The sequence below is a fragment of the Tenrec ecaudatus genome, chromosome 13 (assembly GCF_050624435.1).
Source record: "Tenrec ecaudatus isolate mTenEca1 chromosome 13, mTenEca1.hap1, whole genome shotgun sequence".
Classification (NCBI taxonomy): domain Eukaryota; kingdom Metazoa; phylum Chordata; class Mammalia; order Afrosoricida; family Tenrecidae; genus Tenrec; species Tenrec ecaudatus.
The window spans coordinates 110681797-110693161 of record NC_134542.1 but is presented as its reverse complement, the minus strand read 5'-3'; the positions used below and the strand labels follow the sequence as shown (position 1 = coordinate 110693161).

The 11365-nt window shown below is 39.0% G+C and overlaps 2 pseudogenes; both read right to left on the bottom strand.

Annotated features, from left to right (window-relative positions):
- Positions 1–8723: 8723 nt before the first annotated feature.
- Positions 8724–8846, bottom strand: LOC142425220 (small nucleolar RNA SNORA42/SNORA80 family; annotated as a pseudogene).
- Positions 8847–9999: 1153 nt separating this feature from the next.
- LOC142424654 (cyclin-dependent kinase inhibitor 3-like) lies at positions 10000–10634 on the bottom strand (annotated as a pseudogene).
- Between the last annotated feature and the right edge of the window lie 731 nt (positions 10635–11365).

Below are 11365 nucleotides of genomic sequence, written 5' to 3'. Positions count from 1 at the left end.
AAGAGTATCCAGTTCTAATAGGATAAAAACCAAGACTTTGCAAAAGAACGTTCAAGGTATCACCCCCCCCCCCCGCCCCCTCACGACATGTTATTTTAGCCAGGAAGGGGGTGGAGTCCGTTTGGGTGGGGGATGCAGGATGTGAATTGGCACAGAGACCAGAGGGGGTGACAGAGCACAGCCACAGACACATCTTTACCAATTCAGTAGTGCTTCTGCGAATTGGAGCCGTCCACATCATAGGACGGCTCTGATTGCTTAGATGTGAGTAAATAAACATTCAAAGCCCAGCAGTCTCAATGGGGCTTTGAATGAACAGTGGAGAAACTACAATCACCCGTGAGATAATGGGCCCCTGTCCCGTTACCTGGTGGAAGGGGGAAGGGCAGCAAGATGTTACACCTCGCTGGGGTACCACTGACCCGTGTATAAGCCGAACCCCAGTTTTTCAGCACATTTTTTGCTGAAAAATTCAGCTTATACACGAGAATATATGGTAGGTTTGGCAAGGAATATTTGTATGTGTATATTTACTTTTGTCTTGCAAATATTTCCATGAATATGTTGTTGCATATAGAGGGCAAAAGTATGAAAACTGTATACACATCATCAAACACCCTAAGCAATTGAGTTCCTGGTCCCGGAGACTCAGGCCATAGCCTTGGGGAACACCTAGTCAAAGGTCAAAGCACAGTCCACAAAGACAACATTTTACATCTGTAAGTAGCATCTTGGATATTAAAAGCTCCTGAACAATCAAGTAATTTGCAAATATCTGTTTCTCCCCACCCAGAGGGAAGAAGTGTGGTGGAAATAAAAAGATACATGTGGAAACAATTAGTCCAATGGACTAATGGACTGAAAAACAAAACAAAAATACACCAGTCTCACAATTCTGATACCAGAAGTACTGGACGAGGGCTGACTACCATTACCAACTTCTCTGAAAACCATCATTAAAAGGTCCTGGATAAAGTGGGAGAAATGGTGAGTGTTGGTGTGGGTGTGTGGGGGTGTTAATTCTGAAAATAATAAAAGAAATTGGATTTATTATTATAATATCGACTGATATGATGCAGCCTTAAATGTTATAAAATCAACTGACATTATATAGTCTAAAATGTTAGCTCTAGAACAAAATTCACCTCTCCACTGGAATAATAAACCACTTAATACCAAAAAGGCAGCATTTATCAAGGACGGTGGCTTAGGAAGAAGGAAGATGGGGAAGGGGACACAAAGTGCATCCCTGTGGATGGTTTGTTGAGTGGCTTGAAATGGATGAGTTGACATAAAATATCTGTAAAACTAATGGTGTGCTCTGTGAATCTTTATCTCAATCACAAAATCAAAAGATTAAAAATTAGATAAAGGACACTAAAATGAAATAAGAGCTAGGAGAGAGGCAAACTCTGGGTGGCATGGCAACAAAGATGAGATGTTAATCCGGCAAATTCTTCAGTTTTTCTAGTAACTGAATATTTACAGTCTGGATGGAAAAACTTGAGTTCATTTCACGGTCTCTTGCTAGGAGCTGGAGTCCGCTGTGTCTCTGTAACAACGGGGTCATAGTCTCTCTCTGGTGAGTGAGGCTTTACTGTGCTCTGCTTAACTGTCTAAAGAAGTTATTCTCTTGTGGAAAGTCTTCCTTTTAATTCCTTTATATTTGAGAGATTTTTCCTTTCCTTTCTCTTAAGTCAAACACTCCTTGTGTCAGTTTTGCAGAGCTTCCTTTAGCTTCTCAATGTGAAACCATGATTTCAGCTCCCCCAGTCAGCTCCAGCCCTCTCTGTTACAATACTTATTGAAGCCGACACTACACTTGCAGCTCTTAAACTTGCCCACACTCTTCACACTCCTAATTCACTTTTGTCTGCTCATTAAAATTAAAAAGAGCGCTAAACTCCATAAAAGGCAGAGCCATGTTCTTAGTGAATCAAAAACATCCTAGAACACTGTCCTATACCGATGATCTGCCTCTATACCTTATTTCTGAATTTTCCCTTCTATGTACTAATGTTTTTCCCCTACCCCTGGGGATATCTCATACATATGGCAATTCAAAATTTCACAACACGCCCCATACTACCATATGCCTCCAGACAACATATTATTCAAGGAAGCAGGGGAGCAAATGACACTGAGTTATATTTATTTCTGGTTGAATGTAGAGTGAGGAAAATGAGAAAAAATAAAAGACAACTGACTTGCATGCATAAAATCAAATAAGAGGACTCTTCTTTCTTCTACCCTTTCCTTTGCCCTTTATTGGTAGTTCTCTTTCCCCAGTGCGATGGACATTTCATCTTCTTTCAATATTTATAATATCTGAGGATCTGAGTTTTGTGCCATCTGTTGTTGTTTCCAGCTGCAGTCCTGTTGGTTCTGACTCATGGCAACCATATGAATAATGAATGTAACCAAAGACTGTCAGGTCCGATCTCATTTCCATGACCAGTTGTGGTTTGGACCATTTTGATCCAGGTGGCTGTGATTTATTGTTATTCACTGGCTGACTCTTGGAAGTAGATCTTTAGGCTTGTCTCCCTAATCTTTCTTAGTCTGGGAACTCCTGCAACATCCATGCTTACACTGAGAGACAATTGATCATTGTGTAAGAAGGCCTTGGCTGGGAACAATATTTGGATCTTCCATATGGATGGCAGGAATTCTACCATGAGTTGACCATTTTATGTCATCTTTTTAAAAAAATCATTTTACTGGGGGCTTGTACAACGCTTATCACAATCCATCCATCCATCCATTGTGTCAAACACATTTGTACATTTTTGCCATCATCATTCTCAAAACATACTCTTTCTTAATCATTCATTATCATCCAAATGATTATTTAACTGCTCCTTGCATACATTTACCTTTTCAAAACCTATTGCTTGACCACTACTCTGTCCTATAAAATTGCTACAAGTAAGAACAATTCTATGGGAGAGGGTTTGTTATTGTAATTGTTATTGTTTTTGTGCTGTTACCTATGTTTCTATACTATGTAACAGTGACTACATAGTAAGAAGATATTTCACTTTCATTTATGCCTGGGTCACAGATATTGCCATGTACTGGGAAACTTTAAGCAATGTTCACCAAAATCATTAATGGATTTACATAATGAGAAATGGGAGAAAAGAAAATTAGGTCTGCATATAAATCAAACTCACTGTCATCAAGTCAATTCTGACTCACAAGAACCTAGGGACCAAATAAAATTACCCCTATGAGTTTTCAAGGCTACACAGCTTGATTTGAACATTAAAAATCTAGTATTTTCTTGTACAAGTTCTCATGAATATCTCCTATGACATTATCCTATTTCCATCCATAGATAAGCAAAAGCAAACTTTTGTTTCATCTTCCTCCTTAAGTAATAAGAATAAGAACCTCAACAATAATTGCTAATTCATCTCAAGTGCTTACAATCTGCCAAATAAAGTTCTAAATGCTACTAAATGTATTTTCACACAGTAAGTCTTCACTGTAACCATATGAAATAAGTACTGTTATTCTCTGATTTTAAATCAAAGAAAGCCGAGGCATGAAGTAGTCAAACTGCCCAGGTGGAGTGTCCACCCTGGGGCAAAGCGAAGACGCAAGCTCAGGCCTTTCTGCCGCCACTGTTTACATGGAATGCAACACACCTCTCCTAGAACCATGTCATGTATTCTTATACTATGAAATACTGTTTCTCCACTTAACTAATCTAACTGTTCTAGGATTTAGTTGTAGAAAATCAGATTTCCAGACTTCTCATTCCAGTGGCTTATCTGGCTTTCTATTTCTCTATATCTTTGCTTCCTTACCTATTGCCTCATCGGAGGCTACAATCATTCCTGAATTGCAGCATATCCAAGTAAATAAGGAAAAAGGCATATGCTTTGAAATGTTAAATTATGGTATATGGAAAGACATAAATGAAAATCAGACTTATATTTATCATAAGTTTCACTAATTATAAAATCAATTTTTCTTTGTATAGGTAGAAATGAATGGAGAATGAAGGTAAAAATCTGTGACACAGTTTAATGTGTACCCAAAACTATAAGATATTTTTGTTGGTGAACAATAATGTTCAAAACAAAAAAGACTGAGAAATGATACAAGAGAAAGATGATGATATTAAAAGACATTAAAAGGAATATCGACTTCATTCAGAACGGATTACATAGGTAAGATTCTCTGGCATGGAATTGAAGAGGACAGTGATTGTTTTGACTGGAGGATGGCACACCATTTTGTAATGGTCAGGAAATGAAAATACATTGTTGGCTTTTGCATAGTCAGGTGATTGTGGATTAAAGATTATATTAGAATAGTAGCAGCAATGGTTGAATAGGAAATATTTAGGAGGCAAAATCAAAAATATTTGGCATTGTATTAGTTGTGGGGTGGGGTGAAAAATCAATTATAATTCTCAGATAACTAGATGAAGTGACTCACTACATGGAGGTGATACCAGCAAAGTTACAAGAAGGAAAAATGGGGTATAATGAAATCTTTTGTGTCTATACAACCTTATCAAAACAAAATATTCAAATGGAAGGAGACTGGGGTGATTTTTGAAAGCTTTGTATACAAAATTATGAATATTTAATGAATATTCATATCTCTATAAGAAGACAAATAGAGATGTTTCAATTACTTTTATCAAAGTATTCCCCTGATCACTCTGGGTATTTAAAATTAATTGTAATCACAGTCTTACACTTTTAACTTTACAAGTATTGGCATCACTTCATACCGTTACATGCAGCAACAAATGAAGAGACTCTGAAGGGCGCAAAGGGCTCTATTTCACTTGAGATCATTTGCATAAGGGGAATTCATCTATGGCGATAGATAAAAAATAGTTTTAAAATTTCAATAAGGTACTATCCTTTCAAGTTTATTCACCAAGGAATAATTGAGTGTCTTTTGCATTCAGGATCCTGACATATTCCTCAGAAGTAAAGCGCCTCTGTCTTCCCCAATCGGAAGTATTGATTTCTACAATTGTCTCATGGTAATGCCATCGAGGAAGGCTTCTTCTTCATTCTAACAAGATAACTGTCCTTGAACAAGTAAGAATTTTATTTAACATAACTGTTACTTTAAATATTCATGAGTTTAATGTTTTATACAGATTAATACTATAGCTCATAAAATCCAAGAAAATATAAGGCTGATGTCTATTAACATTACACATAGTATTTTATATATTTATATTTAAAAGAGCACCCTTTTGAGAAATATTTATATGCTCTATATATGGTAATAGAAATTTTACGAGAACTTATGGATAAAATGTCCCACGCATCTATATGGCCACTTACAACTTAACAGAGGAGGCCTTCATCCGATGTAAATACATCTACATGCGGTTCAAATCTAATTCCTCAAACTATCCTGTGAAGGATAACTCCCTCTTCCGGTTTCCTTTTACCCTCCACACCACTCCTGCTTTTCTTTGTCGACTTCCGGGAGTAGACAATTAGAGGGTTCAAAAGAAATTTTTAACATGTGCACATATTTGACTTTCCCAAATAAATTGTGTCAAGATCATTCACATTTACTCACTGTCCTGAAGAAAGCTGTGTCAATATTTAAATTAGAAGGCACTGTATTTTTATAACATTGAGCTGCTGCAATGTGTCAGTTTTTCCAAAAGGGAATGAAAAAATGCTTTTCAAACGTATTTATTTTTTTACACTGGGCATGCAAAGGTAAAAGTGCTCCCGTGTTTTTCACCAAGTAATATATGGCCATTCTAAGAAAGGTGAGTTGGTAGAGTGGGTTACAAATTGAGCTGCTGACACGAGGTCTGCCATTGGACAGCACCAGCCTCTCTGCACGAGGAAGACGAGGAGTTCTACTCCTGAAACGTGACTGTCTCCAAAACCCACACGGGCCGACTCAGTCCTATCAGGTCCCTGAATCCACATTGACTCGATGGCAGTGAGCTTGTTTGTGTTTGTGGTTTTCTTAGCGGGAAAGGTATGCTTCTAAGATCTAAATTTTAAAAGTTTTAAATCCAAAATTTTTGCAAGAAGTCAAAAGAAATAAAATCTAGACCTTTTGGTTCTTATTCTGAAAATATTGCACATATAATATATTCGAAAACACTTTCTTTTCGCACATGTGTATCATTAACTTTCCAACGTATAACATGACTTTAAGATTTTTAAAGCATCAGAGTCGGGTGACCAATGGCAACTTGTATAAAATAAGCATGCTCTCCTAACTGGGCTTGAAGGTATAATCGCATAAAGGAATTGTAATAGAAGTTCAATTGTAATTGTAACAGCAAGTCACTTCTGGTTGTTCAACACAACATCATCATTTTATAAATGGTGGGATTAAGACTCAGCTCCAGGCAGCTGTTACCTCAGATCTTTATATTTGTCACTTGTCACAGTCATGCAGTGACCAACAGTGAAACATGTCCCCCATGGGGAATAGATAGGCAGGTCACTCCTAACCTCCTTTGGCTTGACATGGGAGAAAGAGAATTCCATTTCACACCTGCTCAATTCCCACAAGGCAGAGATCAGACAGGCCTGTCTCCACAAACTCCCTGTCCCATATTCTGACGCTAGCCAGCCCTCCCATGGACTCTCCTCTCTGCTGAGTTCAATACTATATTGCATAGACCATACAGAACTTAGAAAATACTCCTGATCATGGTGGTTCATTAGGGCAGCAAATAGGTCACTACAAATCAGGATCGGAAAATGTTAAAGGCTCAATTGTTTGGTCTGGGGTCCTGCCTCTTCTCAAACATGTAAATAGATACTGGTTCTCCCTGGTTCTCAGCTTCTCAGCCTCCTGGCCCGACGACCTCCACCCTGTGGAAAATGCATTAACAAAGCTCCTTTATCAATGCCAAGTGTTAACAGAGCTCCCTTATCCATGATGCCTCTTTCTGCAAGCAAGCCTCCTGTGTTACGTCACTCAGCTTTGCTCGGCCTGCGAGCCTGGAGTCCACTGCTTCACCTCCTATTCTCCGGTGCTGTGACCTCCGGTGACTGAGTTGCTAACATCACATCCCACAGGAGTGGAGGCATTCTAATGTTGGCTGCTCTTCTTTCTCGAAGGTCACGAGGCTCTCTGTTCTTGCTTCTGAGATGGTTCACTTTGTACCCAGAAAAGTGGTGCAATTGGCCAATCGCCCAGAGTTCAAGTCCTTCACACCTTACTTGCATGTCCACATTCAGGTATTTGGTGGGAATTACAAAGACAATGGATGGAAAAGTCATAGTCAGTCATTTAAATTCACTGGACCTTGCTTCCAAGGTCTGACTTCAATGCACATTCTATACTGGAGTTCAAGACAAGTGCAGATGTGACAGATGACATATTGTAAGCTGCCCTTCGGAGTAAAATCAATACACAATCAATCAACAAACATGCATTGAGTGTGTGCTTTATCTAATTCTGTCAGTTGCATTCAGAAGTTGCTAACTACAGTAATTTGAGGAATAGATTTCTCAGAGTAACGTTTCTTAACTCAGCAGTGTAAGGTCAGCTTAACCCCCTTCATCCTCTCTCTGTCTGGGATAAAGGGTCCTGCAGAAAACAGCCTATCCAAAGGTCATGTCAATCATGTCAAAACCATGGATTTTGATTTATGCTTCCAGAAGAGCTTAGCACTGGGTGCTTTTGCATTCATCAATTGCATTTCAGTCACGTTCTTAAAGTGCCTTGCTCTGCTTGACTGTCTTTCGCGTGAGGTTCCGCAAGGACACTACAAATGAGCAACAGTAAATTTCACATTTCAAAATAGTTCTGCTGTTTTGAATAATGGTACTTAAAGGTCCCCAAGTCAAGATGATGTAAAATTCACTGAAATTTTTAGCAGGCAATTGCAGGAAATATTTGAAAGAAGCTTATAATCATCACTGGAGTTGGACGTAATAATGGGAAGATAGAATTGGGTCGAAGGGGCATGAATTATCCAAAACAGTGTTGCACCTGTGCCTAGAGTTTAGTATTTCAAAACTGAGAGGAAAATTAGTGGTCACTGTAAATTACCTCCTCCTATATGTAAATAAATTGTGACCAGGACATGTCAAGGGACATTCCTTATAATAGGAAAAATGTAAACAGGAATTAGAATCCATGTATTGATTTTAATGTCTACAGAATTGTTGAATGTGCCTTATTACAATTGATGTATAGTCAATTAATATGGTCCTCTAGCCACAGTTCTCTATGTGATATAATTCTTCAGTCCATGCACCTGTGGTTACAATCTCATTTTGGATTGTGTCCTCTTCTACACTAATGAGCAGGGTTAGGGTGGGGTTAATACCTAACTTTAGTAGGGGTGTGAACCAAGTCCCATCCTTTTCCTTGGGGACATCTTTAAGACTTTAACTGAGTAGAGGGTGTGACTGTTCTCCTTGGACGGGCTTCATACAATGGTGCTACTGCATAGTTCTGAAACACATAACAACCTGGAAAGCCGTATCTTTATGTTCTGAGTGAGCCTTACTAGAAACCAGAATGTCTGCATTTGGCTCAGCTCTGCCCGATCATTGGATTTGGGACTGTACAGCCGCGATCACCAGCTGAGATATTTCCTCCAAGTTCTGTGAGTTTCTATGGGACACTGCAGAGAGCTGAGCAGTCCAGGGACATGACAAACTATAGAGAGGACTGGGGGTCAAATAAACTGGAATGGCATCTTGGAAGAGTTGGACATCTGAGACATCTTTTTTTTTTTCTTTTTTCACTGTGCAACCCGCTTCAGTGCCCACGAAAGCCAGGCAATGGTCCGGGGCTGCAGTATGCTTTGGCCTGGGGCACTGTGAGAGGCCCATGGGATCGGACCTACCATATATCCAAACCCAGGCACCATCTGAGACATCTTTTATCTCCATCTCCTAGGGACTAGACTGGTATTAATTCTTTTAAAAGAAATTATTACCACTTATATGATAATACGTTTTGATATATGCCATTGATTGGTTTTATAATTGTATGGTATACAAATGAATTCTCATGAAATATTCATTGTCATCACAGAATGAGCCTACTACTCTAACTTTTCACATGAAAGCTAAACTTGAACATATTCTTGATATCCCTAACAACTCCCTCCTTCCCCCAAGTCTTACACCTTTCAGATTCACTTAACTATTATGATCTGATTTAAAATACAGTGAATATTTTGTATCCATTCTGCACCCTTCCTATAACCTAACCCTGCCCCTGCCTTAAAACTAGGCTTTTAGTTTGGAGAGCGCAAAGAAAGAAAAGAGTACTTCCATTTTAATTCACATCGAGTCTGCAATAAAATAAAGCCCCTGGGTAATGAAAGAACAGAATCTCTAAGTTGGAATGGGATATTACCCATCATCTCATTCGGCTAGCCACTTACGCTTGAATCTGCCCTGCAATTTCTTCCTTGAAGTGGCTGTCCCCTGCCTACGTTTGAACAGTTCCATTGACAGGCTACATATTACCTCCTGATAGAGCTTGTTTCATGTTCAAATAGCTTTGTCTGTTTGGTCTCCCTTATTTTGTGCTGCAATACTTGACCTTGCAACATCCAAAAATTGGCCCTAGTTTGTCTTCCTTGGTACCATCTCACCATATGGCAATTCTTCAAGTACTTAAAAACAGCTGCCTAGTCTACCCAAATCTTTCCCCCCCACACAAAATATCCCTATTCCTCCAACTGTCCTTAACTAATATGATTTAGAGTCTCTCTTAAGTGTCTTGATTACCTAAATTGTATACTTTGAGAACTATCAAGTACTATGAGGAATAAAATGTGCAAATGTATCTGAAAAATCCCCACTAGTGTACAGAATATGCATAAGAGTGGAGGCTAATAATGTAATTTATCTATTCATTCATTTGTTTGTCAATAAAATCTTTAGGAATACTTGCACTTACACATTTGACATTCAGGTGGATCACTAGTGGTTTCGTTCCCATACAAATTTCATTAGCAATCTCTTCAATTTCACACATGGGTAGATGCTTACTTTATGCAATTCTTTATCTAGATGCAGAACTTGATAGTGACTCTCTTGAGGATAGATCAGCAGCTAATATGTCCCAGAACTCATGAAGATCGTTGCATTGCTTTATGGTCTGTGTGGTCCCTGATCCTCTGAGGTCTCTGTGGCTGTCTATGGCTTGCAGTGACGACTCTGTGCCAGACAAGTACAGGAGACAAGAGGCTTCAGGACAAGATCTCCCCAGTCCTCAGGAACAGTGTATTAAGGTTTTCCAGTTATGTTTAAGGCAGATTGTAAACCCCTCCATTATGTCACAGCATCGGGCTATGTCAGGAGTCCCGCCATCTGGGGCTGGAGGAGGATGCATGATGATCCCACACTGCCGGTACAGGTCCAAAACATTTGGGACATTGTATTTGACAGCTCCCCTCTGATGCAGAAAACAAATATGTCTTGTGCACCATCGCTCTTTAGTTCTTCTGTATCTTTTTGGATATTTCTTCTTACATCTTTAAATTTACAACCTGGGAGAGCACATAATCCGAGAAACTGAGAACAATTCACTCGTGACAGGGGTAGCCATGATATCTGAATTGGAGTCTGTTCATCTTCAATAGGTTCTTCATCGAATGAGTCAATCTCACTTGTTAGCAATGAACTAGGTGGCTTCATCGCGGTCACCCCTCGCCGTGACTGGCTGCCACCTCCTTCTAAGAGCACCGGCCTCTTAGTCCTGCAATTTATTTTTCATGACACCAGGTTTCTGATGATTTATATGAAAATAATCCCATGATGTTTAGAGTTACTGCTGCTAACACACTCCCCCATCCGTAAACTTTAAACCAAGTACAAATTTCTAATAATTCACCTTACAGCGCCCTTGTCAGGACTTAACCTTGAGCCTTGCTTTTGTTTTTAGTGCATGACTTGGAGATCCGCGTTACAGAGTACAACTGCTGCATTGGATGTTTTTGCCGTAATGTTTGCAGTCTGGGCTCTCTGGTGATGCAGTGAGGCAAACAGTTAGCTCTGAATATCCAGCAACAGCTGCCAAGCAGAAAGAAGAGGGAGTCTGCTTCCATAGCGATTTTCAGCCTCACAAACACTGCAGAGAAATTCTACAATGTGCTATAAGATTTCTATGAATTGACATCTACTTGACAATGGATCTTTTTTATTTTTAAGAATATAATGTCAATTTTATTTTTCATGAAAAGTATATACTGATACATATAGGATGGAAATGTCTTGTTTTAACTAGACAACTCAGGTTTGAGCATTGTCTCCCAGTATTCTCAACATGATGAATTTAAGTAGCATGAGAGCTATAAGGTGAAATATGGGCAAAAAATAAAAATCAGATGATCAGATGATTATAATCAAAAGGCTTCAACACATCATGA